The sequence below is a fragment of the Engraulis encrasicolus genome, chromosome 5, assembly GCF_034702125.1.
Source record: "Engraulis encrasicolus isolate BLACKSEA-1 chromosome 5, IST_EnEncr_1.0, whole genome shotgun sequence".
Classification (NCBI taxonomy): Eukaryota; Metazoa; Chordata; class Actinopteri; order Clupeiformes; family Engraulidae; genus Engraulis; species Engraulis encrasicolus.
In genome coordinates this window covers 7,492,116-7,517,663 of record NC_085861.1, presented here as the reverse complement: position 1 = coordinate 7,517,663, position 25,548 = coordinate 7,492,116, and the positions used below count along the sequence as shown (strand labels likewise).

The window sequence follows — 25,548 nt, the reverse complement described above, 5'->3', positions numbered from 1 at the left end:
ATGTAACTAGTATGTCATTGTGAAAGTTGTATGCCTAAATGTAAACCATAATATTAAATTGTGATGGACAGAATTCAACTAAACCAACATATTACATTGTGAATGTAGTTGCACAGTGATACTGAGACTGACTTATTCCTGTCTTTATTTGCCAGGCTTCTACACTTGCCCTCAGAGTTCACATATGGTGAAGTGCACAGGTGTCCAGTCAGGTTCAGACTGATGCTGGTAACAAGAGGAAAACATGCTAATTGGTAAGTGAGATCCCTGCTCAACAAAAATCCACACAGCACAACAAGTAAGCCTAGTTTGTGGTATCAAATGTAAAATGGAAGTTTCATCAAAAAGTTGTAGAACACATCTGAATAAATTGCAGGCCATCAAAGTTGTGAATGGGCAACCAGTAGGCTTATGAATTACTTTGACTCAGCACAGCACAGCAGATGCAATGCTACCATCCCTTGGGAATATGACACAGAGGTCTACCTTTCCATTGTAAATATTGACTGGAAATGTTCATGTTTCAACTGTTTAAAAACATTGGACTCAGGGGAAAAAATCTCTAGGTGTAAGTGAAAGCCCACCTTTGCCATTGTGACACAGCACACAAGTATACACTGCACACAACAAAATTGCATTTTATGCCTCACCTGTGCAAGGGTGCAGCCTACATTGGCATCCCAAGGGAGCAGTATGTTGCAGTGTGGCGGGAAGGTACCATGCTTGGGGTACCTCAGTCATGGAGGATGGAGGAGAGAGCACTAGTTAATTACTCCCCCCACCAACCTGGCGGGCTGGGAGATGAACCAGCAACCTTTGGGTTGTTCAGCCCTGGGTCAGTTATTTAACTGAAGGGGATGTGTAATATGAGCTTATTTCCAAAAATGGGACAGTATCACTTGGTCAATGGCAAGGTCCCAACCTGTAAAGATGTTCTGTCACTGTAATCAGAGACATTTGAAGCCAAATTGATGAAGGATACCGTTTTTTAATAACACACACACGCACTCTCCTCTAATCTTCTCTCTTTGCCAAACTTTAGATGACATTTCCAGCATGTCCAACTCATCGGCATCATGGGAGATTCGGTGAAGGTGGTGCACCATCCAGGACCAGTCATGGGCCACCAACACGTCTGCAAAATCTACACTTCTTGTGAACCCTGTAGAAGACACTACAACCACAAAACTGCTAATAAACCATCACATACTGCATCACATCATGGTTCTCCGTGTGTTACTGCACCCTCGGCACAAGTTCTTTGCTAGATTGCCATCTGACAGATGCATCAGGACAGGAATGTAGCTACTATGTGATTATATCTCCCCACACTCTTACTTGCTTTGCATGGCAGTGTGTCTCAATGTGTGTCAGAATGGAAGGTGTCGCACCATTGAAGTCAATGGGCAGTGGCATTGCATCAGGGTTATAGAAGCCCAGATATCCTTGATGCTTTGATGCCAGCTGTTTTTTTTTGTGATCTGGTCACCCACACTTCCCTCTTCATTATGTCTCATAGATTTCCATACCACGTTTTGGTGCTTTGGTGGTATGGACATTCTAACTCACCAGAAAAAAAAAAACATTGAAAATGAATGGAAGGTTATGTATGGTGATTTCTGGTAAATTAGAATGCCCATAACATCAAAGTGGCACTGGATTACTCAACCATTTGCCTCTTAAAAGATAGCTTCTGCCAATTTCAATATGCTGTTGTTGTATAGCTCATGCTACCCTTGACTTGTCAGTACCCGGTGATGTTGGCATTTTTTGACTCAGCTCTTTCTGAGATCTGAGCTATTCTAATGGGGGCAGACTTTGATTGCATTAAAAACCTTCTTAACATAGGCCTAATCCAAATACTATCCCAAAAGGTATCACTGTCTGTTTGCTAGTTGTCTGCTGATGTTGCATAATGTTATTGGGAATAAATGAAGATGTTTTTTTGAAATGTAAACAAACGCCTGCCCCCATTACAATGACATGGGTATGTGGAAGAGCGGTCCCTTACGTCATGCACCTGTTTAACAAAATGTTATTTTTATTCAAGTATGCATCTGTGTGTCTAGGGGTATGCAGTGTATAGGCCTACGGTTTTTTTTTAAATGGCACATTACTCTTAATTGGGAGGGAAAGTGGAAAACAGCGATCCTAGCGGTTACGTTCCAAACACCAGGGTGATCCTATTGAAACTCCCATAGACAAGTTTTTAAAAAAATCCCACAAAGATATGACTTGGAACTATAACACCAGACACATTTTTCAGCGTACACAATAGCATGAACTACTACCTGTGAAAATCTTAAGTCATTTTTTGCCCTTTTAAGAAAAATAGAAATTGTGCCAATCTGGTCGGAAACGGACTACAGCTCCCAGCATGCTGTGCTTCGAGCCTCGTTGACAACACAGGGAAATTGTGCGTTCAGGTGGTCTCGTAATTATCGTAAATACCAAATGCCGACATTTGAAGCACACATGAACGTCACCGCTTCTGGTATTTACAATTTTGATAAACGAGTTTACGAGATGATGACGTACGCAACAGCTGGCTCTACTCTCACCATGGCAACCGCTAAGTTGAAATACTCAAAAACCGGCATCAGTATGTTCAGACAGTCATGGTAAATGACAGTGTCAGAAAATATTCAGCATGTTTACCTTTTGACTTCCTAATTAATTTGCTTGCTGTAGCTCAGGGGTCGGGAACCTTTTTGGTGGAGAGAGCCATAAACGCCCATTTTTTAAAAAATATTTTTTGTGAGAGCCATACCATTTTCGCCATTATTTCTAATGCTCATTGTCATGCACAGAAGGGAATAAAAGTAACGCTTGCATTGGGGACAAGAAGGGAGAGCTAACGAAAGAAGAACTAAAACTACTTGTAGATGTGCTGATGTGCATTTAAGAAGCCACGCGCATGCATTACCTTAAGTTTCTATCTTTTATGCATCGGAGTTGCCAATGAGCAATGAGAATGACGGAGGTGCTTCTATTCTAGCCATCAGACAGACACAGGGAAGGTGCATGAGGAGGGAGGAGGGAGGGAGAGAGAACTTCAAGACAGGATGCTCATCTTGGTCGCGCTGACATAGTTAACATTTTACAGTTGATATGTGGCTGACATGTCTATTTTTAGTAATTCGCGAAAATGCCCTACAAAGCGCGTCCCTTACCGACATGCGTCCCCAATACAGAACGCATGATTTAACCGCCAAATAGGCTACAGGGCGATTCCGTATTTCAGGGGACGAATGGAGGAATAACGCAGTCCTCGTTTTGCGTTCACAACCACATTCACTAAGGGACGTGACGTATGTACTGCCTGCATGTGATTGGTCGATCAAACGGTGATTTAGGGTGTTTCCGCCCTGTGAATTTCCCTTTTTTATTGCTTTTGGGCTCGAGGTATTTATTTATAATTATTTAACGTGTACGCTCGTGAGCATTGAAGATAGCGGGTTATTTTTTCTAAATAGTTTGTCTTCTAAACAATGGCTTGTGAACTTTGATTGCTTCGCGTTGCGTTCTCGGCATTGAGGTAGGCTTTGTAATGACACTCTGTAAGATTGCGATCGTGAGTTACTGTGTTAAATATGTTAAATAGTTCTACCCGAAAAATACACGGAGAGGTTTGAGTAAGCTGCAAAATTCACTCCACACCTCTGTATAACGTCGTAACATTAATATATTGTTGTATGGAGTTGAAAGTCTGATATGGCATGGTGTAAAATCGTTGGTGTAGCCCTGTACATACTTAGCATTTAGTTTTTATTCGCATTCCCTTTGTTATCTTGTTTGTTATATGACTGCATACATACAGCAATATAGGCTAGGCCTACTATCAATGCTCAGTACTATGCTCAGTACTAGATCTTGTTTTCAAAATGCATGAAAGCAGTGGTTACCAATCTGGGTTTGTTTAAGCTAGTTTAATCTAATGTATCCTTAACCAGTATTATTTTAAAATGAATTTGTTTAACATTCTAATACTTGTTGTATGATGCATGTGAATTAAATATTTCAAATCAGAATATATTAAATTCACATGTGCCGCATTGTTTTCTAAAGTTCAAAGGGTTATATGGGAAAGGGGCAATGTAATGTAATAAGACGATGTAATAAGCCTAAAACCTAACCTATAACCTAAAGGATATACACACTACTAGTGAACAATTTGTAAACTGACAAATTAGGCCGACAACAGTACTACAATACAACAATACTGTGCAGTATCACAAACACACATACAATTTTCCACAGTCACACACCAGCTCTGGAAGTTCCTTTACTGATTGTGTGTCATTGCATTACAGTTTGTATTGTACAACAGTCCTGTATGTATTATTGCATTTCATTTATTGTCGTATTGTGTAATGTAGTGTGTTGAATTGTGTACTACATGATATTACATGATGGTGTGTATTTTTTAGTATTGTGTTTACCCTGTTTTGTGCAGTGCTTGGTTTCACATTTTGTTTTGATTTTTGTTTGCTTGTGAATTTCCATTTGATAACCAACTACCCTCACCTTTTTCCTGGGCAGGAGACAGTGACCAGCTGATTGGACTGATTGCAAACAATCATCTGACTTGGCTGTGATTTCAGTGGTTTGCGGTGCACTCACTTCTGCTGTGAAATGTTTGTTTGTTGTGTCTTGTAATTGGGGTGCGGTGACGACTTGCAGGTGCCAAAGATAGGACAATGCCAAAGCGATTCCATTACAAACTCAAATACAGGTTTGCAGGCTCAATGTGCTACTGATGGGGGTGGGTGTGGCTACTTTCTTTTATACATACATGGGTTCTCAGTGTTTAACACAATGTTATGAGGAGGGGCAAGACACTGGCAGCCAACCACGTGAGTTAAATTTTTGACCGACAGCGGTTTCCAACAATCAGAGGTTGAGTTGTGCGCAGCTAAGCTTGTGCAGTCAGGTTATAAACAAAATTTAGAACTCATGTATAGGGATCTAGAGAGAAGACCAGATGTGACCAGACAGAGAAGAGACAGCACGGCGGAGAGGTCACAGCAGAGAAGGTGGAACAGAACGGAGGGCACGCCATTGGATTGTGGTTTCCACACAGGGTACGCAACGCTCTCAATCCTGCATCTGGGTCGTGGCTAAGCCACACCCACGCAACGTAAGTACGCTTTTGAAATACTTAGCGTACTAAATATTCTGCTGGCTGTGAAGGCTCTTCCCACTGCTGAGACCCTTTCTCTTTCTTTCCCCATTGGAGGCATCGGCCAGTGCCAGTGAAGTAAGGAGCAGAAACCGACTGCTGGAAGGGACGGTAACCTGGGCTTGTTGTGCTAAGCTCACTGCTTCTGCTGCTGACCCCTTGCTGCTTCTGCTGCTTACTCGCTTGCTGACTCTACTGATGCTGTCGTTTGCTGCTCTATTTAGTTGCTTTGCACAAACTGGGGTTTTAATTTGGACTTGATTGGACTTCCATTTTAGCATTGGACATTTAGGTGCATCTAACATGGAAGGTTCCCGCTTCAATAATGAACTGTTACAAGTTAAATTGTAACTTGAACTTTTTTGTCAGCTCGCGACTCTTCAGCACACCTGCAACTTTGTCTGGTCACGGACAAACACAAAGAAAAGAAAGAAACCAAGGTGACGTGTTGTGTGAGATGTAACAGTGGGAGCGTACCTATGTTCCCCGAGTCCTATGTTCCCCGAGTCCTATGTTCCCCAGGTCCTATGTTCCCCTGTCTTTGTATAAAACAGGGTTCTATGTTCCCCACATTCTATGTTTCCGAGTTTTCAAATTGTGCCCTTCCCAAAACTATCCCTAAACCTAACATGTCAATAATGCAATGTTTCTGAGTTGTAAATGTGTGCCCTGACCAAAACTATCCCTAAACCTAACCTGCCAGAGGTGCAACTACAACCTGCGCTTTGCCATGCGGCCGCAGTCTATTTGGAAGCAGCGGGGAACATAGAAACCATTTTTGAAAAAAGGGTCCTAAGCTCCCCGGTTGGGGGGAACATAGGACCCGGGGAACATAGGGATGACCCCGTAGCGGTGAGACTAATACCTTGTAAACAGTAGTGTTCTTTACCAATACTAAAAGCTGTTTTTATTCATATTTTGATGCCATGTACAATTTACCCACTCTCTCCCCCTACCTCTACGCGGCTACTTTCTCTGCAGCTGAAGCAGAAGCAGCAACAGAAGTAGCAGAAGGTGTGTGTCTGGCTGTGGCAGTCCACCCATCAGGTCCTGAAGTAAGTAAGGAGGAGTAAGTCGAGGCTCCAGTATGCACAAACACAAGCCTGTTACGATTTGCCTGGGTTTTTTGTGAAGCACACAGCACAGTATAATGTGTGGTACAATGATTTTCTCAACCAAATAGTTAAAAAAAAACATGTTTGCAATGTTTTTTTTTTTAAAGTTCTCTATTTATAGAAATACAACTGCGTGTACAAAAAAATCAATAAGAGACAGAAAGGGACAGCACCACTGAGAAAACAACGTATAACAAAGTCAACAACATTTAAGACATATAGACAACTAAAACCACTGACTACTCAAACCACTTGTAAACTGACCAAGGCCCATGTCTTCATAAACTCCAAGTAGGAGTCAAGTGGCAGGCATGAGATGCCTTTCACCAGCCTAAAGTCTTTTCTAACCATTTAGAGCGTGTTCCTTCCTTATCCTTAAGGACAATCTTTGTCGACCTGTGGAGTTGCCTGAAGTCGGCCCTAGTGCCAACACGCTCTAAATGAAAGGACTTTAGTCTTCTTACTTCAAGAGCACCTACAGTTTGGAGTTTACTAAGTTGGAGAACAAGAGCGCTCAGTCAACCTTTTCCTTTTGTCTTTTCTAACCAGCCTGAAACAGGTAGGCCTACCGGTAGTCACTTACAAAGGATCAGTCCACCATTTTTTAAAATACGCTGACTTTTATATCTATTCTTCCATTTAAATTAACTTAATTTCTGTTCTTCCATCTGTTGTATGACTCTGGTGAGATCACTTCTTAGCATGTATCATTGGACCATGTATCATTGAACAAGATGGGACCTGTTGGGACCATTCAGTGTTTGATGCCATCTGGTTCAATGAAACATGTTAAGACGTACTGTTTTCAGACTATGAGAACGGCCCATTGTCATTAGATTGTTCAAAAACAACTGAACTGTTTCCTGCAAGAATTTTTTGTCACGTAGTCATCCAGCCAAATTTGGTTTCTTCACAGGTCTACATGGGAATCCCAAATGCTGCCAGGCTCAACGGAGGAGGAGGAGGAGGAGGAGGAGGAGGAGGAGGAGGAGGCAGGTGTTGAAAAGGTTTGGGTCTTGGTATACTTCCCTACACTTAGTTTTGAACCATTCATCCTCTATTTGTCAATTTAAGGTACATATGTATGGTTTTGGCATTGCTTGAACAATCTTCTCTGACTAGTTACACATACAGCATGGAATACAGCAATCATGTGTGTGCAGTATGATGTATTAAAGTATATGTGAATATATAAAAAGAAAGAAGTTTACCGCACACTTTCTTGACTTTATGCTCCTTTTATCAGAGCAAACAACGCCTGAGTGACCCTGATAACGCACTGAGGCGAAACGCGTTGTTTGCTCTAATAAAACGAGCATTAAGTGAAGAAGGTGTACTTCTTGAAGGTAGACTCCTTTCTTTTGAAGTATTGAACAGTCCTGCATCTACCAGCACATAGGAGCTGTGCATGGAACTTTGAACTCTTGAATATATGTGAATATATATATTAATTAATAATATACTTTGAACCTTTCAAAAGCAATATATACCATGGTGGTCCCATGTCAGGCGATCTATAACCCTTCCTTCATACAGGCTCCTTCTCTCAATGGTTGACCTTGCTTGTGATTGACTGATGCGTGTGATTGACTGAATGGGGGTTCATACACAAGGACATACAGTGCCATGTATATGTTTTTGCCCCCCAACTGATTTTTACTTGTTTTCTTTTACTTCTATTTGGCACACTTAAGAATTTGTCTTTATTTGAAAGGCCTGGTAGCAGCCAGACTTGGGTTGCTGTGAAATATACCTCAGTTGTCCAAAATAATATGATTAATCACAGATATTTCCTCATTCAACAAGGGGGGGACTTACTTTTTCACACAGGCTGGTGTAGGTTTATGGCATTATTCTCCTAACAAATGAAATGATCACTGAGAAACTACTGCATCTTATGTTTGCTTGGGTCATCCTTGTTTAATGTTTACATTTGTGTGGTGATCTGAAAATGTTAAGTGTGCCACATGTGCAAAAAAGTAAATATTCAGTACGCACGGTACTGTACAGTATGTCTAGCCTGGTTCACACCAACCTTAACCTTACATTCACACAGGCACTGAGGGTTGCTAAATGCATTGAGGACCATTGTTTGAGTGCGTTACAATATGCAGCCTTGCCTCCTCCACTTGTGCTTGTTTCCTCGCCCCGCCTCCTGGCCCCTCCTCCGTGGAGAAAACGATAAAGTTTCCCAGCTGTCAGCCTAGCCACAACAACTTTTGAGGGACTGTTTTTCATTCACCATCCCAATTGCAAATGAGAAAACGAGTTTACAATTGAGCTTTTGCAAGATATTGAAATATAATGCTGTTGTCAGTGATGTCATCATGACATATTACTTCCTGGTACGAGGAAACAAGCACAAATGGAGGAGGCAAGGCCGCATATTGTAACGCACTCAGTGTGTTGTCTCTGACAAAGGTTCAGAATGGTCAACTTTTGATGACATACAGTAGCCTGGTTCACACCAGATGGTATGTGTGTAGCTTCGGCACCCTCTGGCGGAGCAGAGCTACACACACTACCGTCTGGTACACAGCCATAGAGCACACTGCATCTCCAGCCAGAAAAAGACGGAGCATTTATTGCTTCCTGAGTGTTTTCCACCATAAAAGTTGCATTCTACCACATCTTTCAATGTCCTATGTCATTCACTCATTTACTTCCCACAGTCTAAAATCCTTCTGTCTACGGCTCTCTATTACCACAGCGCATCGACTTAGATGACCCCATCCCTCCAGCCAACTTCACCTGTCGCTCCCCATCTCATCAAGGAGGTAGGCTCTCCTGTGATCTCCTACATCATCACAATGCATAGACCATTCATCATTCTTAAAATACTATATTTAGGGGCCTGTACCAAAGAGAAATATGCGATAGTCTGAGTTTCTTTTGTGTTCATTTGTTGGTTAGTTTGCGGTGCATGTGTTTCTGTCCACCAGAGGGTCTAATCTATAATATTATGGTCTTACATTGAACAGTTATTGAACACATTTCATATCACACATATACGTATTTCACAGATTTCCAGGTGTAATTTTCCAATGAAGTGTGCCTACATAACCAAGACCATAGAAACGCATGCTGCCAACCACAGTAAGTGTAATGTTGACTTGACTGTGTGGTTGTTTTGTCTATAGCCATTGTATCATTGCCACTGCCTTCCAGAAGGAACCAACCAACATGACAAGGAATGGGTAAGAATTACTCTTTGACTGAGGGATCAACACCTGGGTTTCAATTGGTTTGAGAGAGAGTAAAAGGAATTGTAACTTCTTATCCATTCCTTGTCATGTTGTAGGGTAGGGTCAAAACAGTGGTGTAGTCCACAGTATATAGAACGCAGGTGCGCAGTATACCCACCTGAAAAGGTCAGGGATTTCAGTATACCCACCTAAAATTGAATCAATATTAAGAATAGTATATATACACACATATACAGTATACCCCACCACAAACATGCTCAAATATACAGTATACCCACCACAAAAAGGTAAACTACTCACATAATACATAGCCCTATCTTGGGGACTTTTTCTCTCTCTCTCTCTCTCTCTCTCTCTCTCTCTCTCTCTCTCTCTCTCTCTCTCTCTCTCTCTCTCTCTCCTCTTCTCTCTCTCTCTCTCTCTCTCTCTCTCTTTCTCTCTCTCTTATTGACATGCTTTTTGTGTCTGTATTGTGTTTCATTTCTTTTGTTACTAACAGTCTGTTTTGGTTTTAGATGTATGTTTGGGATTTTAATTTATAATGCTTGTAAACATCTAGCCTGCCTATTTTGGACACCAGATGGAAATTAGCCTTTGGGCTACAATCTGGCACATTTACATATATGTATATGTATGTTTATGTTCATTAATGTGCAATGTCCTGAATAAATAAATGCATTGAATTGAATTGAAACTACACCACTGGATCAAAATATTACAATATGCCATATTTTGTGAGGTCTTGTGAGCTGTAGTTTGAGGAATTCTGGAATGCTGCAGTAGAATGCTCTCATACATCAATAGGTGCAGGTGTTCCACAGTTGCAGTCCATTTGGCTTGGAAATGTTATGATGCATTAAAAGTAATTATTATACAGCCCTATACGATGTTGCAAGAACATCCTTTCACTTAAAATGCGCTTTCTCAATATTTGGATGTAAGTATTTTTTGATAACTGCCTGTTGCACTATTAATGCCCGCTGCTGATGGCAATGAGGTTTGTCACTTCAGATTCGAATCGACATTATCTCCTAAATTGTTGCCTACATTTTGTGCATATATCATTCCAACTATGCTGCTCAGTGATGAACTACTGTCCTTTTTTTGCTTGTTGCCCCTCCCCCATTTCTTTTTCAGATGAAAACTTTGGAAAATGTCCCCGGAGAGTACTTGTAGGTTTGAGGAAAATCGCCTGTGCCTGTTTTCAGCGCAAATTCCAATTTTTGCTTGAGGCTGCCTTGCTTGTTGAGACTGGTATTGCTGCTTGTATATTGGGAAGCATCTACTTGGTCCTTGTTCAGTGGACCAGTTATTCAGAGGGGATATTGTTTTTGTTGCGGGACAAGTGGTCAGTGATATGTGGGGTGGGGAAAAAATATGTATTACATATGAGTGTGACAGCAAAAGTTATTGGGTGCAATCAGACACATTTTGTCAATAGCTGTACACCTATGCAACTTTGGGCGTGTCCATAAGTGTGCATCTGGTAGCAGTGTGCGGTGTGATCTTACATTGTGATTGATTTTAATAACTGCTTTGTGATATACAACCTGGATTAGGTGCCATCAAAGTTCATTGTAAATAATGTTCGTGGCCTCTCTATTTCTCAGTTAATAATCAGTCATTTGTGCCTGCACAGACAGTTGAATATTAACTGTAGTGTTTCTTTTCATCTGCTTTTTGTGTGTAGTATCTTTCACAGGTGTGTGAAGAATCAACCCCGAGAGATTGCCTACTGACATGGACGCTATCAAAACAATAAATAATACTAAAATGCATAAATTGTGAGCAGCTCATTTGTTTTGAACATATTTGCCATTGCCTATATGAATACAGAATACGGATCAGGGCCAAATGAGCCCCAGATAGGAAATGGATCAAGGCCAAATGAGCCCCAGGTAGGAAAAGGATTAGGGTCAGATGAGCCCCAAATGTGTAATATGGATCAGGCACAGATCCGGGACGAATCTTATCCACGTTTTGGTAGGCTTTCTAGCTGATCTAGGCCAGTTGTGGCCCTCATCCATTCTTGATCCAGCGCTGCGCTGGGTAGTTGTAAACGAGACACTGGGCCAGATCCGTTCTGCTGATCCTGCCCAAACATTAGTCAACATCTGGCCCGGATCCTGTCCAAAAATGCTGTCTGAGGTGTGCACAAGTTGGTCTCTCAGTGACTGCATCCTCCTAAATGAGATGTGTGGTAGTTCATCACCGGGGATTATGACTTCATGAGTCCCTGAGCCAGACAATGGATAAAATGCAATTCAAAAGGCTCTATAACAATGGAAATAGTACTATAGAAGCTTGGGCTTCTGGGCCCTTGGCATTTTGACCCCTGGGCATAGGCCTGATAGGCTGTTGATCTGATCCATCCTTGTTTAGTGCACATGTCACAAGGGTCGGATCATGCGATTAAAACTACACTATTGAGCGATTGAGCTAGTCTGTGGGGTTCAAGGAAATCTTCTTGACCAAAGGATATAAAAAGCCTTTATTCAAACAAGGCTATTTTAATTTAAAAACGTGATCAGGGACCCACGCATAGGTGCGCAGAGCCTTCTTCAGTGTATACTTTTGTGTGTTTTCCTATTTGTAGGTCATATTTCACACATTTTTTTGGTGATTTTGCATGCCTTCAATCTCTCAAAACAAACATAGGCCTATTTAGACTAAAGTAAACTGTGAGTTGAGTCAGGGGCAGAAGAGACCTAAAATTTACCTAAAATACTCTTTTGGCATTCAACAGGCAGGCTACAAAAGTATTATAATATAATATTCTATACTTAAGCCTACCACACTGAAGCCTGCAGACCGCTTTTGCTACTGATTATATTCACACCCCAGATACCCCAAAACCCACTTCAAAATGTTTATTTTGAGTTGTGCAGTTAGGAATAATAGTTGTGTGCCACTCAGAAATCAATGACTATTCAGTATTTTGATGTGAAATATGACACATTTTGGAAATATACAGACAAGTAATTTTCCCACTTATTTGTTTTTGTAGCCCACAAACCTCTCAAAGCTGACTTAAAAATCCATATGCTAGTGAAATCAATCGGTGGGTGTGTGCTGCTAACATGAACCTATATCCACGCAGAGATTCTTGGAAATAATGTTGGCAGCAAAGAACCATGACTTAGTATTTAAAAGTCAATACATCCTATAAAAACCCACTTAAATATCCACATAAGTACTTCAATTCACAAGTCGATGTGTGCTGTGCTGAATTTTAAAAAAAAATCTGACATTTAGGGATGGTTGGAAATACATCATTTTGGCAGTGAAGGGCTATGACTTTTGATACATATAAGTAAACATCATTCAAAACCAACTTAAACATCATTATTTGTAGTAGAATTGACAAGTTTAAGTATACTGGGCCGATTTAAAACAGTTTTCAGACATTTCATTCAATGTAGTCACTGCAGGGCAGCCGAGAAGTTTGGAAATACATCATTTTTAGATGACTTTTTGCACTTATAAGTCAATAAATCATTCAAAATCCATTGAAACATCCACATGTGTACATAAATTGATACATTTATGTGTGCTGGGCTAGAATTAAACAATTTCCAGTCATTGGAATCAGTGTGACCACTGTGGAGCAGCAGAGATGATTGGAAATACATCATTTTGGCAGCAAACTACTATGACTTTTTATACTTGTAAGTACATAAATCACTGAAAATCTACTCATACATCCAAATATGCACTTGAATTGATAGATTCATGTGTGCTGTGCTTAAATCAAACCATTTTCAGGCATTTGACTTACATTAGCCACTGTGGGGCAACAGAATTGCTTACAAAGCGTCATTTTTGCATGTTACGGTTATGACTTCTAATGGTTAAAAAATTATTATAAATTATTTAAAATATCAAAACATTAATATTTTGAGTGATATTGATGCAGAAATGTGTGATCTACAAAAAAAATGTATTTTGTACCAATTTTTGAATGCTTTTTCAATGCTGAGTCCAAAGACATCCTAAAAAGCTATCAGTGAAAGAGCAGCCGGGCCATTTAGGGCTTGATATGCATAATGCCATTTTTTTCACTGAATGTCAGCATATGGCACACATTTTGATAGAGTCTATAGTGATAAACTTGTCTGTAAAATATTAGGCCTCTACGTGCTTGTATGTTGCTGGGAGGCGGGGCCAAAGTTCAGAAACATGAAATTTCAAGGGGGCGCTATAGAGTCTGTGAACATAGAAGTTGTAATTTTTCTTCACTTTCCTGTTCTGTGTGATACATAGATCTCACATACCAAATTTCAGGCATCTACCTCATTAGGTGTTGCCAGTAGGAGGGGCCAAAGATGAGGAAAAATGCGAAAAAAGTGAATTTCTAGGGGGCGCTACTGAGTCTGCAAATGTTTTGGCTGCATTTTGACTGCACTCATATGTTCATTGTGACTTATATAAGTGACATTTTCAATCTGAAGTATGTATGTACTTCTGTATGTCAAGGGGGTGTGGCCAAAGTTGTGAAAAATGGAGAAAATGCATGAAATTGTAGGGGGCGCTATGGAGCCTGTGACTATGAAAGCTGTAATTTGACTTTACATACTTATTATGTGACGTACAAAGATGTCACATGCCACATTTGGTATCATCAGGTTGTTCTGTGTTGCCAGTAGGTGGCGCTAAAAGATGGGAAAAAATGAATTTCTAGGGGGCGCTATTGAGTTAAACAATGAGTAATCAACCATTAGACTCCTATCCCATATTTTGTTTGACACATTGATGTCGCACACCAAATCTGGTCATCCTATGATGAAACAAAGTTAGAGACGCTAACCCTAACCCTAAGGATCACAAATCCCATAGGCTGGATAGCGTATGGCAGGGGTGGGGAACCTTTTTCATTCAAAGAGCCACTTCAAATTGCTCCAAGGACTGTAGAAGTCCTCAGAGGGCTATGAATACAAACCAGGATTTCCCCCTGAACTTCAGGCTTATATGGAAGGCGGCCACCTTTACACAGACCCCACCTTCTCTAGGACCCTATAGTTTAGTTTTATTGCAAATGGAATTTCTAAGATTCCTTTACAAAATGACAGATTTCATGTGACGCTGCTTAACATCAAAATTATGTCGGGGGGGCTGAATAAAACACCTTCAAAGGCCACAAATGGACCGCGAGACATAGGTTCCCCACCCCTGGTATGGTAGGCCTTTTAGTTCACCCACTTATTGAAAACAAAAATGGGCACGTGGAACAGATGTTGGCGTTAGAGATTACATAATTTGTCCAGAAAAGTATGAAACGTCTAACTGCTTGATTGATGCTGGAGGCAAAAATAAACTCATAACTAGGGAGTTCTACAGAGCATACAGTAGCCTACAGTGAATTGCAATTATGTCTTTATGTCTTCTGAGATGATGTCTTTAAATGTGCACTGTGTAATATTTGTAGCAATATTTACCACCACCATCAAATTCGAGTGTTCATCATGCATGAAAAGAGGGATCTTCTCCATGTCCGCCACTTTGAATGTCCAGAAATACATTATAGTTACAGCCTACCCTTTTTCATTTTCACATATTTTTAGTATAGGCCCCATCCAAGCATTATTCATGAATGTCCATATAATTTGACCATCCTGCAGTTTGGCCTTACGAAGCTCACTAACCTTGACCAAGGAGCACACTGTCAAGGAGAGTACAACATAAAGACACATATAGTAGGCTAAGTGTTAACGTTTTGTGCATGAACTCAAACTTGTTTAATTACTTCCAAAAACATGATGTAAAAATACCAAAATGCGAAAGAATTTAATAATATCAAATGATAACATTTGTGTAAACCCTACATTATTCACAATAAGGAAAATACAAAAATGTGGGCCACTGTGACCCTTCCATCATGATGACAATAATTTCACAAATGAAGTGCTCAATTAAAATAAAAATCATTTACAATGTTCTGATGTATTGGGACAAATAATGGTAAATACTCAAGGTTGAATATATTAGATTAATTTTAATGATGCAGAAGGGAATAATAATAATAATGAACACAAATACACAAATTCCAATATTGCAAGGGGAAAAAAAGTCATCCACACTACTGTACAGTGCACAGTAAACCAACAAGGTGCAAAAGTGTTCAGATGAAATAACTTGGGGTAGATCATAGTGTCCTAAAATCTATCCATCCAGTGTTGCTGTATAGTGCAGAGTATTAATAAAAATACAGCAAATAATATCAGTCTAATTACAAGGAAAAGGTGACTTATGACACACACACACACACACACACACACACACACACACACACACACACACACACACACACACACACACACACACACACACACACACACACACACACACACACACACACACACACACCTGATCTCACATAATTCCATGGAATGGACACGGATGTTTGAGGAACCGGAAGTGTTTTCCGTGATGGACTCACAGAAGTGCTTTCTATATTCCCACAGGACTATGTCAAGTCTATCATTACAAAATAGATACCACGTTCTAATACTAAACAAAAGAATGTTAGTGGGAGGGTGGCTGATGGATGACATGTCCAGGGTGCAGCCAAGGTTGTCAGCAGCTGGACAGGCTTTGGGCCAGGCCATTCATGGTGCAGCTCTTTCTTGCCGTCGCACTGCTCCTCTAATTACACCTGAAAAAAAAAAACGTAACATGACATGAGTAATTCTGATGATATACACAGGAACAGTACAACAGCAGCAGCAGCAACAGTAGCAGCAGCATCAGCACAAGTTACATCACTGTAATGTTACAGTACAACAAATACACCAAAAGCAACAGAAGTGTACAAAGTAATATACTTCACATAAAAGAGTGGCGGTAATCAACGTCATCCTGCATATTCCGCCACACAGGGCTCGCCCGTGACTTGCCAGTCAATGTTCAGTGCAACCAATACTGTGATTTGCCAACCGTGCTGTACCATCACACACAAAGCTCACATGCATGCCAAGCAGCCTGTGCTTATGCTACAAAACAAAGCACGGAAAGTCATTACCTACCTCTTACCACACACACACACACACACACACACACACACACACACACACACACACACACACACACACACACACACACACACACACACACACACACAGAGTGCGGAAACAAATTAAACCTCTGTCCTGGCTTTCCTTACGAATTGACTATAAAAGTGGCATCACTTGTACAATATTTGTTAAATTAAGTGACCACTGAAGACCAATTGAAACTACAGTGGGGTTTGGATAACAGAACATTTGACAAGGACCTTACAACATTCTCACGTCCAAGTTTAAGCCTGGCAACACTTTTTTGTTTTATCAATGGAAGTGTCAAAAAGTCCTCAAAGGGTTGATGTATCGTGCTTCACACGCATCAGAGACGCACATGTGCATCGTGGTCTTGTCTACACATACAGCTATTGCGTTACATTGTATGACACTTATCTGATGCTTTTATCCAATGTGACAAACAGTTAATATTTTTCAGGGTATTGGTTATAGTCCCTGGAGCAATGTGGGGTTCTGTGCCTTGCACTTCAGCCATGGATTAAGGTGTAGGTAGAAGTCCAACTCCCAAGTAGAAGGTAGGTAGAAGCTCTCAAGAAGTACCACTCCCAGATTGAAAGACCATCTCCCTAACCACAATGCCACGTTTTACCCATGGAGGACAATACTTAGCTCACATTCAGGGTTCCCACACCTAGGTTGATGAAAAAGGAACACAAGCTTTTATAGCCGCGATTGTATGTGGATGAAGCTGTGGGCTCACCTGAGGTGTAAGGTCACATGATTCGCCAGAGGCTGGCTGCTGAGATGGAAGGACGTCCACACCTCTCACAAGCCCTGGCAACACACACACACACACACACACACACACACACACACACACACACACACACACACACACACACACACACACACACACACACACACACACACACACACACACACACACACACACACACACACACAATAAAGGCTTTAATAATGTTACCACATTGATTGCCACAATTACAACTGCAAGACAAATATGAAAACCCTCTGTCATCCAGGTCATGATTGCAATTTACTACTATTGCTACTTTGACTTAACGATTAAACAATTTACATAAATGGACCGCCATAATAGTGTGTGTCTAGAACCATCACACAGGGAACCCAATGTCTTGACCAGCCCCGTCGAAACCATTCTCTCTTTGTGTGGCGTCATGGACTGCGGTACACTGCTCAGTACTGTAGCCAACACCTGGACTCCACACACTCTTTAAAACACATGGGTATTGAACCTGAACTCTTCTGAACATAAGTACATTTGAAAACATACGTTTGTGAGACAATTACATGACCATTGAGTCATGGCAAACTTACTTTTGGTAGAAGCTGCTGATCACAACAGGTCTGATTTCCATCTGAAAGACGTGTTCCTAATCATAAGGGCAGTTTTTGTAGTACCTCAAGCACGATCTACAAGACACAGTCAAGATTTACGATGACCTTTTAATATAAAAAAGTAAAGACATAAAATAAGAGACAGTGATAGACAGTCATAGTAGAACCCTTTGTGTCATAAAAAAACTTGACTATATTTTAAAAATTGCCTGTATTTTTTAACTAAATAAATAAATGAAGCAAAACATGAGATGGGAAAATTGGCCATTGTGCACAACTCAACCTCTGCTTGTTGGAAACCGCTGTCTGTCAAAAAATGAGCTCATGTGGTTGGCTGCCAGTGTCTTGCCCCTCCTAACAATACTGTGTTGATAAACATGGTGAACCCATGTATAGAAACGTTTGAAACATAAAACTCACCAGCAAATAATTAATGGTCAACTCCTTTCCTGTAACAACATAAACAGGGTTATGGATACAAAACAAAAGACACCAAAATAGAAAGGCTTTCAATATATATTGATGATTGTTTAAAAAAATACTTGTCCAGACAGCAGATAGTCAGAAAGTCAAAGAGACAGACAGACACACAAACACATGCATGAGTCATGTGGCATGGCCCTGTGTGGGGCAGTGCTGACCTACTGTATGAGGTAGTTGATGCAGTTTTTTCTCATCTTGTCCAGGCCCATCTGCAGCACCATGTGTACGGGGGCCAGGCTCGACAGGCTCCCCTCCTCCATCTCCTGCTTATACGACTGCAGGATGAGCAGGCCCAGAGTTGCTGGTGTTCCTGTGCACCTGGGGGAGAGAGAGGACAGAGGGAAAGCTCAGCTCCCTTACTTCAGGAGTGGGAAAACCTCTTTCATTCCTCCAAGGGCCGTACTATGAACACAAACAAGGATTTCCCCCCATAAATTCATATTGGAGGATGCCACTTTTGCAACAGACCTTAACTAGGTTCCCTGAAAATATAAATGAATTTTAATGCGATACAGTTTCACAAGAAATACAGTATGATATGCTTTGTAAAAAAATGATAGAAATTTGCATTTGCATTACAGTTATGTCTGGGTCCGGATAAGACGACCTCAAGGGACGTAAAACGCCCTTGGTCAAATGAGATGTATGGGATGCAAAAATTATGAGAGAAAAATGAGAGAAGTGGCATGTATGTAACCTCAACCATGGCTTGACCTGGCCACGTAACAGCAGAGATGACCATCTTCAGGCAGTCCATGATGTCCTGGTAAGATGTTATACCTATGAATGACAAGCTGCCATTACTACCAGATGACCTCATTGTTAATCAAAGCAGAAAACCTCAAAAGGTGGGTTTCAGGCCGATCAGAATGGAGCCGGTGCTGGTGCCCACACCAGTTACGTTCTGCACTAGTGCTTATCTGTGAACCGGTTCGCGAACGACAAGATCTGTGGCGTGAACACGATGGCTGGTTCGCGATTAGGTGCTGGAACGGGCACTGACACGGCTCTCAGTCGGCCTGAATGCACCAACAGAGCACCTGTCCACAACACCGTTTAAACCCTCCCCCACCTTAGTTTTCTTCAGGGAAAAATGCCTCCGCAGTAACAATGGGGTACCAAGTCACGCCCTTCTACTTCCGAGTCGTGGGGCTGAAGCTCTCAAAATCTTTAATGGGAGTTAATGGAGCGAGTCAAGCTAAATCCTCATCCCGTTTGGCATGTGCTCCGGATTTCACATACTGTATGATGGCAGTGAATTTTTAAGGTTTGGATTTGCGCCGTAAGACCACTCATTTTAGGCACGCAAGAAAGGTTATTTTAGCTTTCGCGCAAAACTGTGTTAGAGACTACAACGTGCGCCTCGCATATTTGACGTGAACCGAGGCACAGTCAACCCTGCCGCTGCTCTGCACCTGAAGTGGCTGCACGTCAGACATGCGACTTCTGTTGTGTAGTCCAAATAATTACATATCTTTGCACGCACACAACTCAAAAAACGCTTGCCAAGTCAAGTCGACAAACACACCATTGGTTATCTTTAATTCTGAGGTATAGCATATGTGCGATCGGCGAAGGAATGTGAGGTGGATCGGAAAATAGCTTTGATCAGTTCATTAAAGCCCAGTCAAGTTTTGGCTTTCCCAGCCCCACGAGCCGCCCGGAAGGGGTGGAGACTTAGGTGCCCCATACATACAACATTTCATATGAGAAAAATATCATGATAAACAGATACAGCAATAATTTAAAAAAATCTCCTTGGCCGTCATCGTTATCATATAATGTTATCATCTAGTGTCGTTAACAAACAGCATCAGAAATTTTAAAAGCAGACTTACTGTTCGCATCTTGACCCAGAGTTCAACTGTGAATTCCAGATCCCGGCTCCAGTCCAGGCCCACAGTGCAGTGCTGTAGATGTTAATGCTCTTCTGTTGGGTGGGAGTGACTGCCTTCTCCTCCTTAAGGGCCTGCTGCAGGACCAACAACAAAGTATTGCTTGCTGCATTAGCTTGCTGGCTTGTGTCAAAGCATACTGAATGTGCCACAGCATGTGTGCTTGACTTGTCTCACACTAGAGGCACCATAGCACCTTAACTTTCTAAGGGCAACTAACTTACCTCTGCCACTTTCCCCCACTGGGCCATGGCCGTTTTTAGCAATGTTCTCCAGTTCTGTGGGGAGAATGAAAATACCAAATTGAAACATGTTGCACGAGTTTGTACATAGACAGAGAAACACATACAGCTCGAAATGGATATCACAAATCTGCCATGTTTTCATTCTAACAAAGGTAAATTCAATGAGGAGCTGATTCACCTGTCTTGACTACTGATTGGCTGATTGGATACATTTTATGGCAGTTTTTTTAATCCTTCTGAGCTCAGGATGGGCATCTTCTTCTGCTTTGAAAGAAGCATGTAAATAGCATCCATTATTAATATTACACTTACATGAGCATCATAGTAGTGTTACTTTATTGAAATTAAGCCATTAAGGTTTGCTTTTATTATGAATATAAACAAGTATAGAAGTATGCCTGCCCAGTGCTTGCTCACCAGTGCAGCTTCAGAGGACTGTGGTGGCATCTGCAGGATCTTCTCCATGTTGCTCCACCTGAAGACATCGACAATGCTGCACTACGACTCGATGATGTTCTCCACCTCCATGGTGCCAAACAGGTTATACTGCACATAGCCCTTGGTTTCCACCTGCACAAAACAACAACACAAAAACACATAAAATGGCTAAATAGTAACCGCAAACTGAAGTGGGAAAATAATGGTGAAAGAGAGTCAGCACATTGCAACTCATGTTATGCTTGCTCTGCACAAATGCTGTAGACCAATAATATGACGTTTTGTGGGAGGGCCATACTGTTTGACAAAAACAGAAAGTGACAAGGGGGGCCTACCGTAGCTTAATGGTAGGGCGCACTTGTCTACTATGCGGCCAACCCTGTTTTGAGTTCGGCTCTGGTCCTTTGCCGACCTTTCCCCATCTCTCTCCCAACTCGCTTCCTATCATTACTACACTGTCCTATGAAAATAAAGGCAAAAGCCGTCCAAAAATAGTTTAAAAAAGAATGTGATAGCTGGCTAACTAATATATTGCAACAGATGCGTGGTGTCTCTTCTGGTGCACCTTCATCAGTTCATCAGTTTATCCAAGCTTATGAAGGATTACTTGTCTTCTGTTGCCCCTGCCCCTGCCCCTGCTGAAAACCTATCTTACTCAGACTTGTATGATGCATATGGGTCTATGACATGTAACGGAGGCTAACCAGCAGAGTTGGCGTGGAACGTTGGTAAACCTCCCTCCTAAAGCCTCATACAGTGTCGATGTCGTTGGACCGGGAGACTGGTCTCTTGGTCCAGCGGTATCGTACTGTGTCTCCCATTGCCGGACCGTTGTAGTTGACGAGGTCACACGTTCGTGCCTTCAATGAAATCTTCAATGAAAATCCAGTATTGAGATGCAGATTATGAAGCCCAACTGGGAAACTCCAACTCCCATTGTCATTGTGACACAGCACTCCACAGCACACAAGTGAACACTGCACACAACGAAATTGCAATTATGCCTCAACCCTGCAAGGGGGCAGCCCTCAATGGCGCCCCTAGGGAGCAGTGCGGCGGGACGGTACCATGATCAGGGTACCTCAGTCATGGAGGAGGATGGGGGAGAACACTGGTTGACTACATTCCCCCACCAACATGTCGGGTCGGAAGTCAAACCGGCATCCTTTGGACTACAAGTCTGAAACCCTAACCTCTTACCCATGACTGCCCATAGTATGATTATGGTCAAATGTACACGACTAGTCAGAGAGGCTAATTAAGCACTTTTACTGTGAATAGTGTACAGCTTGATAGCAGTGACTTTGTTGCCAGTGGAGATGGGCTCTACACCAAGCCATACCATGCCCAGGGGGGGTCACTCATGTCACAGCGTACCCAGAGAGGATCGGCAGTGGGACACCTGCCAACGTAATTACATACTGGAACCAGCTCATTGTGTACCATGACAAGAACCGTCTGTGGTAAATACATGGGAAAATAACAGCATGGTGAAGGTAAATGCACAAGCCAATACAGAGGAAATTGAGACTACGGAAACAGTGATGATTATGGCCATATACATTCTTTTGACAGAATGTTTTAAACATGACAAAGCCGTATACATTTTAAGGTTCCTTTTTAGGTTAACTTTGTGAATATATAGCATTTATGTGTAATGCTATTCTACTGTAGTCCCAAATGTTACCTTGCTGTCTTCATTGGCAGTGGTTGAGGAGGACCGATGACCCTCTTCTGTTCCTCACCAGTTTCCTTTGGATCATGCAGGTCATCACTCAGAGTCTTCAGTTTCTTCCATGTCCTTTCCATTTTCTTGCTTCAACTGGAGATGGGGGTGCTTGAGTAAGATTATGCAGACAATCAAACAAAATAATATGAAAATGTCAGGTCCCTAATGAATTCAGACCTAGGCTACATTTCCCAATAGCATTTCCCAAAAGCCACCTAATCTCAAATACACGCCTGATTCTTTCTTGACTCAGCCAAATACAATTCCGTGATATTATTTGGTAGGCTATATGACGTTATGCAATTGTATATGTGATTTTTATTTCACACTTTTAGTTATACTAGGAATAGAGTTCAATAATTAGATAACATTTAGACAGGTTAGTGTAGCTACTAAATTTAGCAATGCAGATTCTCACAAGATTTTGTACACGAAGCTCTCAAAGTTCACAAGTCATTGTTTAGAAGACAAACTAATTAGAAAAAAACAAGATTTTAAATGCTCACGAGCGTACACGTCAAATATAAACAAATACCTCGACCCCAAAAGCGATTAAAAAAAGGTAAATTCACAGGGCGGAAACACACTAAATCACCGTTTCATCGACCAATCACATGCAGGTAGTACACACGTCACGTCCGTTAGTGAATGTGGTTGTGAACGCAAAACGAGGACTGCGTTATTCCTCGACGAATGGCAACCCTACGTTTGCCTTCGCATTGTGGCACCAGTTATATCGCAATCACACTAAACTGGGAAAGACTTACGTCAGTTGATTCAGCAAAAGTTCTTCCTGTAATCGAGGGAGAAGTACAGCGCTGCATTTATATCCCTCACTTGCGTTTCCTCCACTTGATTTGCCATCATAATGGCACGGTCGTGAACAGTTTCTTTGTTTTGGATACAACCGTTAGCCAGCTGAACTTTAGGTAAAGCATTACGGATGGAATGTTATCTCACACGACACGACCCAGCGCTGGCACGGCATTGTCCAATAAAAAAACGCGTTTTTCATATCTGTACAGTAGCCTTCGTCGAAGGCCTGTGCTTGGCTCAGCTGATCGGACCTGGGATGGATTAAATGCGCGATCATACTTTATATTTTGAATATTATCTTAACTTTTCGGTCCATTTTTAATTTAGTGCCGTAACAAAATTATTCATGGCTTATTGAGTAAACAAATGACAGGTTTGTCCGAGAGCCACATGCAGTTCCCAAAAGAGCCACATGTGGCTCGCGAGCCATAGGTTCCCGACCCCTGCTGTAGATCATGAACAACAGTTTATAATCATTTTATTTTAAAAACTGGCCCGACTCTCACTCTGGTCCGCCATTTTTAATTTGTAAACAACATCAAAAAAGCACATGAACGCAACGCACTTGTAAATACCACTTCGCAACTAGATAATATCTACTTCGGAAGACCACATGAATGCACTAAAACAAATGAATGCGAACGAACGCAAGTTCTTCGCACATCTTCACATTCTTGTAATCCTATGAGTTCCACATTGTCTTCTTATTACACATATATACACGCGATCATTTCGGTATGGTTTTAAATTCTCTAGTAGATATGGCTTCTGTGGTGACGAGTAACCACCTCTCTGGCTCATGTTTGGCTATGCTAATTTGGCTATGCTAATTACATGGAGTAAACAAGCCACACATGCCAGTCAGTGTAGTTCTGTATTAGCTTTTTAAAGAATATTAAAATCAGCTCAGATCAGTGAAAAACCGAACATTTTACCACCTGATTCGATAAAACGGGCCAACATGCCCATAATATGACTGCCACTACTTCTACTTCGTCGTCAGGGCCGAGATGTAATTTTTCAAAGAAAAAAAACATTCATTTGTTGCAGGGGGTTGGAACATTGCCAGCGGGGGGCGATGAGATTACTTTCCCTCCCTATACTGCAAGTTATTTCAGATTATTTAAAATGGCATCTGGGAATTCCAAAATAAAGGTGAAATAAAACACTGGTGTCCGTTTTATGTGGCTCTAGATATTGTAGTACGGGGGGGGGGGGGGTAGTTTTATAATCTTTGTGTAGCATATTCAACCTCTTCTCAGTTGCATGGCTGAGACAGTTCAAATAGGCTACTGCCTGCCAATACTGCAAGCTTCTACTTAGTTGCATTTTAACGTTGTTATGTTATAGAGAATATAATTATTATATAATTGTTACCAGGAAAAAACGAAAAGCAAGTTAATGTAATCCAGTCACTTGCTCAGTCTGTCATAGTAGCAATATTCAGTCAATGAGTGCATTCCCTCGTATTTTAGCGTTTTGCGTGGTATCTGTGGGGATCAAGGTAAGCAGATCGTGGAACTAGTAGGCTATAGATAGGTTATAGATGTAAAATAGTATACTGTATTAACTTACAGATGTAAAATATTTCGCGGCCAATATAAACTTAATGTACCGGTAGTCGTGTGTTACACAACGTGCTACATTAGCTAAGCAGTAAACATAGTAAATCAGGGGGTATAACAAGCCTGTGTCGAAATTCATTTCAGTACATCAAGATCGATGAATGCGACGCGATTTCAATGTTAACCTAGGTTAATCTAGGTCTGTGCCCCAGTCCCCAGACCCCCACATCAATGAAGTGTCCCCTATTTTGTTAATTGACAGTTAGCAACCATAGGCTACGTATACCTCGGCCCCTTTACTGGGAGGAATTTGAAAAACTGGCCCTAGTAGCAAATCCTCTCTGCTAGTAGCCCATATGCTTGAAATGACCAATAAAAGTGTTTACATGCCAAAGCATTAGGTGTCGCTGTGACAAAGTTTGGTCAGACACGATGCATACAATCCAGTGTAGCGCGAACATTTCAAATCCGAGTGAGCGGG

General features: G+C 41.4%; 4 long non-coding RNA genes and 1 other non-coding gene across 6 annotated transcripts; 3 read left to right on the top strand and 2 right to left on the bottom strand.

Moving 5' to 3' along the window:
* Positions 1 to 156: 156 nt before the first annotated feature.
* Positions 157 to 1,217, top strand: LOC134448277 (uncharacterized). The gene is made up of 2 exons (XR_010034710.1): positions 157 to 254; positions 1,043 to 1,217. It is a non-coding gene; the product is annotated as an uncharacterized LOC134448277 (long non-coding RNA).
* A 2,131-nt stretch (positions 1,218 to 3,348) lies between these two features.
* Positions 3,349 to 7,290, top strand: LOC134448275 (uncharacterized). The gene is made up of 4 exons (XR_010034708.1): positions 3,349 to 3,538; positions 4,543 to 5,622; positions 6,164 to 6,237; positions 7,214 to 7,290. It is a non-coding gene; the product is annotated as an uncharacterized LOC134448275 (long non-coding RNA).
* Positions 7,291 to 8,827: 1,537 nt separating this feature from the next.
* On the top strand, positions 8,828 to 11,273 carry LOC134448274 (uncharacterized). 2 transcript variants are annotated; one of them, XR_010034707.1, is made up of 3 exons: positions 8,828 to 9,074; positions 9,438 to 9,494; positions 10,641 to 11,273. It is a non-coding gene; the product is annotated as an uncharacterized LOC134448274 (long non-coding RNA). The 2 variants fall into 2 exon arrangements; XR_010034706.1 differs by lacking the exon at positions 9,438 to 9,494 and adding an exon at positions 9,321 to 9,393 and having other exon boundaries at positions 8,830 to 9,074.
* Positions 11,274 to 15,507: 4,234 nt separating this feature from the next.
* Positions 15,508 to 17,961, bottom strand: LOC134448273 (uncharacterized). Its single transcript, XR_010034705.1, has 3 exons — positions 17,876 to 17,961; positions 17,277 to 17,350; positions 15,508 to 16,155 (listed from the first exon to the last, which is right to left on the bottom strand). It is a non-coding gene; the product is annotated as an uncharacterized LOC134448273 (long non-coding RNA).
* Positions 17,639 to 17,764, bottom strand: LOC134449868 (small Cajal body-specific RNA 14). Its single transcript, XR_010034992.1, has one exon. It is a non-coding gene; the product is annotated as a small Cajal body-specific RNA 14 (non-coding RNA).
* Positions 17,962 to 25,548: the final 7,587 nt, after the last annotated feature.